Source organism: Arachis stenosperma, chromosome 10, assembly GCF_014773155.1.
Source record: "Arachis stenosperma cultivar V10309 chromosome 10, arast.V10309.gnm1.PFL2, whole genome shotgun sequence".
In the NCBI taxonomy this organism is placed as follows: domain Eukaryota; kingdom Viridiplantae; phylum Streptophyta; class Magnoliopsida; order Fabales; family Fabaceae; genus Arachis; species Arachis stenosperma.
Genome location: NC_080386.1, coordinates 110,687,387 through 110,693,405, shown reverse-complemented (window position 1 = coordinate 110,693,405; position 6,019 = coordinate 110,687,387). Strand labels below are relative to the sequence as shown.

Here is a 6,019-nt window from a genome sequence, read left to right as displayed (position 1 = left end):
TTTCTCCCCTGAAAAGGTATTTTAAAAAAAAAAAAAAAAGCAATGCTACAGACCCATCAAATCAAATTATGAATTCTTTTGGTACACTTCAGTGTTTATCAATTTAGGGCATCACTTCATTGTCCTTGGTTCGTTTATCCTGATCCATTCAAAAGGCTCGGTACTGTTAACTTGAATTCAGAATTACACTTCAACCCCCTTTCTATTTTTTTTTTATTTTTCACAGATATTTTTCAATTTGACAGTCTAAAAAGGCTAATTCTTTACCTTCGAGTTTTATTTAAACTCTTACCGATAACCAATTAATCGTTACGTGCACAGAAAAATTCAATTTTCGGATACTTTCTTAAACAGACAAATAAATTATTCACCCAACTAACCCAATTGCAATCCAAAGGTAGAAAATATTGGACCTTTACTCATGGTCCGGCACAAACTAACCATATTCTTCTATGTATAAAGGAAATTCCTCAACAGAATGTGACTACGAATCTAATCTAAAAAAAATTAATAACAGGCATTTGAAATTAAGAGATCTACCATGTGTAAATGTTACTAAAAACTTAAAAAGGATAATAGAAACAGGATTTGTCACTATATATGACACTTCCCTAAAATGTAAGACAGCATTATCTTATACAGTATTAGCCGTCTCAATCTCGACAATGACGGCCTTGACAACTAAAAAACTCACACGGTATTGAGTAATGAGCTGCTACCTCTTAAAATTGAGAATTTGCAACGATCATACTGACCGATATAATTAAAGAACACAGCCTTAATGACGTTCTTATTGTGATAACTTTGTTTCGTATAGTCTACTAAGTAGAAGTACATTCTGATGAACCTCTTCCTGGCTGCTGCTAACAAATGAATCTAAACAAAGAATATTCAATGTGAGATCATATATAACAATGGCATAAAAAATGTGTAACAATTTTTATAGCTAATTGTAATTTTGTATCTATGAATATTTTCATCCTGTTCTAATTTCCAAATCAAACATACTATATATTATGTCTATGAATATTTTCAGTACTAAAAATGTGATGTGCACAACAAAAATCAATCACTATTTATATAAATACTAAATACATGTGTCATTTAATTTATTTTTAATTTATATTTTATATTTTAACATATATTTTATACAAATAACTGACTAATTTTTTATATATGGTATGGTTGTTTCGGGATATATGAAAGGGGAAATTGTGTGTAATAATTGCATGTAAGTCACATTTTCCCCATCAAACTCACCAAAAATGGCCTTCTTTTAAGTCAGAAAGCTAGGTACAAAGCAACTGCATTCATCGTAATATACTATATAAAGATAATCAAGGGCTAGGCCTAATTAATTATACGTTTAGTCCTCAATATTTAATTTGGTGTCTTAAGGAAAAGTGGCCTATATATGATGTTTTTACTTCAATATGATTATATTCTACCGAGAAATAGATAGTATTATCCTTTTTCTCGTTGGTTTAGTGGTTTACATAGATAGTAGCTATTAATTTGCACAATTTGATACCCTGACAAGGTTAGAGGAGAGAATACAAAATTGAGAAAGCTTGTATATACATAATAGCACTATTTATCACATATGACATAACACAAAAGCAAACATAATGGCAATTTAAATTTTAATATACTCACTACTAGGAGCTTCAAAGAAGATTCAGTTGAAACCATTGCCTGTCCAGAAAAATTTCCCCGGAATCTCGTACCTATCAATTGGAGCTTAAAACAAAAGCCAAAATATATAAACAGATATTAGCATGAAAAAAGAATGAGCTCTCACAAACCATACAAACAATCAAATGATTCAACAAAGGCGTTGATAAGACACATGAAATAAATTCAAAACATGAACATAGTAATAACTAATAAGTTTGGATTCATGTTAACACCACATGAGCTATTCACCAAACAACAAAGAAGCCCCCCAAAAAAAATAGACAATGTTGAGTTGATGCCTTAAAAAGCTTTAAACTTAGCAAGTTGTTGTTATTATTATTATAGAAATTTAAATTCAACACAAAGAATTCCTGAAATAATAATGAAAACTTTCAAGCCAATCCGCCAGGTAACTTACCCCTTTTCCAACACGGCAACCCGTTCCACCATCTAGGATATTAGCTTTCAAACCGTCATCTTGCTGGTGGGAGTGTATATATTGTCTCCATCAAAGGTCGGTTCAAAAGTTGAAAAATTAAGTGGATGCAATTTTGGAGGGACCTGTTGTTGGCTGATCAACAGCTATCACTGAATACATAAATAAATATTTAATTAATTTTAGTTGGATTCACAGTCTCTCAAATAGTAATGTTATATGATTATCTTTGTAAACACCACTTTTGTATACTTTGTGTTTTTTAATATTAAAAGTAATTGAAAGAAGCAAGAACATAAAGTTTGTCTTTCTATGATCTACAATATATATATATATATATATATATATATATATATATATATATATATATATAATAAAGTTTTATTTTAACAAAATGTTCCGGTGAATGTTTAACTGGAATTAATAGGATGATTGCTTGATTAAGATGCAACCCAGTTCTAATAGAATGAAGAGCAATTACTAGATTGAATAGTATCCTTTGCTAGAAATATAAATTTAATCTCCATTCATGCTTCAGAATAATGATTTCAGAAGGTGCATTTCTCCAACAAAGCCCTATTTAATCTCTTTACTGTCTTTTTGCTGGTGGGAGTGCATATATTGTCTCCACCGAAAGATGATAATAATATATGTGAAAAGAATCCCTGAAAAAATTTGGATAAATCTCCATAAAAATAATTTTTGAAGAAGACTTTGAACAACATAAATAAGGTAAATAAATTAAATTTATATGCACGTATCATCACTGAGAGTTTTAAAGTTTTTCTTTCTTATACTTTCACTTTAGTAATCTTATCAACAAAAAAAAAAACATTTAATTTTCACAAAACTAAAAACCAATGAAAAGATGGTAACGAAAACACATCACTAATTTGCTGAGCCAAAATCCTTCTATAAGGATAAAGTTTCCTAGGAACATAAAATCACAAAGTTAAACTAATTGAATTCATGGTTAAACAATCAGCTCTCTAGGAAGAAATGCTGCCGGAAGAAATAAGCATATAGATTATTTATTGGATGAAAGCACTAGTTGGTATACTGTAGTTTCATTTTGATTTAGAGAATAGGAAGCATTTCAAGAATTTCAAAAATATTTGTGTTGCAATAGTTTTAGTCGGTGATATAATCATAAAATATAAAAAACATTTTGAGTGTAACAGAATCAAGTGTTCTAATAATTTTAGCCTTTGATCCTAATTATAAAATTAATTTTGGCCATTGATCTCAATCATATATATATTAATCAAAATTAACCAGAACTTATCTTATTTAAAATTTATTAATTTTAACAATAATTAATAAATATTAAATAAGACAAATTCGACTTTTTTTTTTGTCTCTCTAACATATATATATATATATATATATATATATATCATGATTCAGATCAATAGCTATTAGAACACTTAATTTCATAATACACTTAAAATGCTTTGTAAAATATATACATAATTGAGATGAATAACTAAAATTATTGAATATTTGAAAATTTTCCTAAAGCATACTATGGAGATTGCTAATGCTCGATTCCTTATCCAAGACATTGATTTCACATTGGTATAATGATTCTTGTTTTCCAACATTTTAACATGCTTATGGGTCGGACAGCACGTTATCTCTACAAGGAAGAAGTGTACGAACAATCCAAGTCTATGCCCATATTTATCATCTGCATCAAAGAAGAAAAAGTACAGGCCGGCTGCAGCTTTTGTATGCATAAAAATCAATCAATATCAAGAGAAATCCCAATAAGTTTACTCGGCCAGCATTATTATTGTTACATCATATCACAATACACCAGAGAGGGGAAAAAAAAACTGAACTTCCAAAACCATATTTATTGCTCCTTGAATTGATGATTAAAAGGATGCTCATATAGTCAAACAATTTGCTCAGTCACAGACACAAAACAAGCAACTGTAGAGTTAGGTAGATAGGGTTTATCAGATCATAAACCACAAATAATATTTCAAAAAAGAAAAGGATAAACTAAAAAAAAGCAATAAATATTAAGAACAGAAAAGAAACACCCCTTTTGAAATTCTTATTGTCCAAGAATATAATGAAACCAGAATCTATGCATCATAACGTTGAGTTGCAGGAAAGAACAAACACATAGCCAACAAGAAGAAAGTTAGAAACAGTAACAGTTACCGAGTAAGGGAACCACTGGCATGCACAAGATCTAGCAAAAAAAATATATGGAAAGGGACGAAATCAGCATAATTGTGATGTCCATTGAAGCAAGGAGAAAAAATTGGTGAGGACCATGCTATGTGACGTGAAATGGCTCCATGCTATGTACTGCTATATATCAATGTTATAAAAAGCAAGATAAAAGGGGAAATGTTAGTATAAATATATTTATTAATATTAATTTTAAAATGTTGGGGGTTCGTTGATCCTGGCAAGGAAATAGGGCTATTGCATCAAAAGTCACGCTTTTCCGTTTGATAACAACAAAGATAATTTATAAAAATTACTAATGGAACCACGAGCAATGATTAAAATAACAAAATTGAAAGAAACAGTAAAGAGATAAAAATAAAAACAAGGGCTAAAGAAAGAAACAAACAAAAGCTTCTTCTTTTTTTTCACTGTTTGATAATGATATAACCTGGCGCAGTAGTCAGTGATGGTCGCTGGTCTGCTTGCTCCGCCAAAATGTCGAGAGAGAAAGAAAGAGAGGGTTAGATTTTGGGTGTGGGGGTTTGGAACGAAGCAGAGGCAGATGCAGATGCAGATCACACGGGCGGTGATTTTCATTTTTCCGGCACTGGAAGCTGACAGAAGGAGAAGTGAGCACGCAAGAGCAACGGTATAGAATTATAACGAGTGCTTCTGTGTGCTCACTCTCTTCTGTCAATTTCTATGTTCCAAGAGAAAATAAATAATCAAGAGCCCAGGCTGCAAAACATGCCCAAATTTGGAAACCCTCACACAAAGAATATACATAACATCTGTTCTATTACTTTCATTATCGAAACAGATCTGAAGCATTAACGGATAAGAATAGAAGAAAACGAAAATGTCCATGATCCACACATCGTATTCTTATTTTAAGAGACAATTATTAGAAGATTTCAGAAATTAGGGTTTCCTGCATAAACAGGAACAAAAAAGGAGGAAGAAAGCAGGGATTAAGAAGGAGAAAAGGAAAGATGAAAAGACAAGAACCACAGACTCCAAAGTCCAACCGTATTCCCTCTCTCTATTCTCTCTCTTCATTCATTGTGAGGATGGAGGAGGTGGTGGTGGCCTTGGTGGTTAGGCATGCAACACGTAGTGATGCAGCGGCGATGACACGTAGCGAGATCGGTTCAGGTTCAGATTCAGATTCAGAAGTTACGGTTACAGAGGAGAGAGTGCGGCGAGGGATGATAGAAGTGAGTGAGTGAGTGGTGTGTGTGTGTGGGGCTGAGACGAGACGAGACCCGTTCCAACCAACAAACCCAAAGAAAAAATGTGAAATGTGAAATGGGAGATGGATTGCAGCCTTTTGCGTCAATTGAGACCCTTAAATAGTTAAATGCGCTTAATTAATCTTCTAAATGCTTTTCTTTCTTCGCCAATTTCAGCTGCAAATCCGTTATTATCATAATCCTTCAGATATTCTTCTATCCTTTTGCTTGGAGAGAGAAACGTTTACCATTCCTCACTTTAAAATTATTTATTATTTATTATTTATTATTTGAGGATGTTCTTTTTTAAAAAATGATAATACTGCTATTTTAAATTTGATTAAATTTTGTTACAATTTTTTTTAGCTTTTTTTTGGGTGTCTATATTTTAATCTAATAGTAGTATTAGTGTATTATCAATTTAGAAACAACAAATTAAAATTCATGCTTTTATTTTTTATACTTTTTATTATTTTTTTTCTCT

General features: G+C 31.3%; 1 long non-coding RNA gene across 6 annotated transcripts; it reads right to left on the bottom strand.

Moving 5' to 3' along the window:
- Nucleotides 1-573: 573 nt before the first annotated feature.
- On the bottom strand, nucleotides 574-5,635 carry LOC130955307 (uncharacterized). Of its 6 annotated transcripts, none has more exons than XR_009076723.1 (5): nucleotides 4,752-5,635; nucleotides 3,640-4,438; nucleotides 2,096-2,778; nucleotides 1,657-1,740; nucleotides 574-876 (listed from the first exon to the last, which is right to left on the bottom strand). It is a non-coding gene; the product is annotated as an uncharacterized LOC130955307 (long non-coding RNA). The 6 variants fall into 6 exon arrangements; XR_009076725.1 differs by having other exon boundaries at nucleotides 3,640-4,319; XR_009076724.1 differs by having other exon boundaries at nucleotides 3,640-3,803; nucleotides 4,289-5,634.
- Between the last annotated feature and the right edge of the window lie 384 nt (nucleotides 5,636-6,019).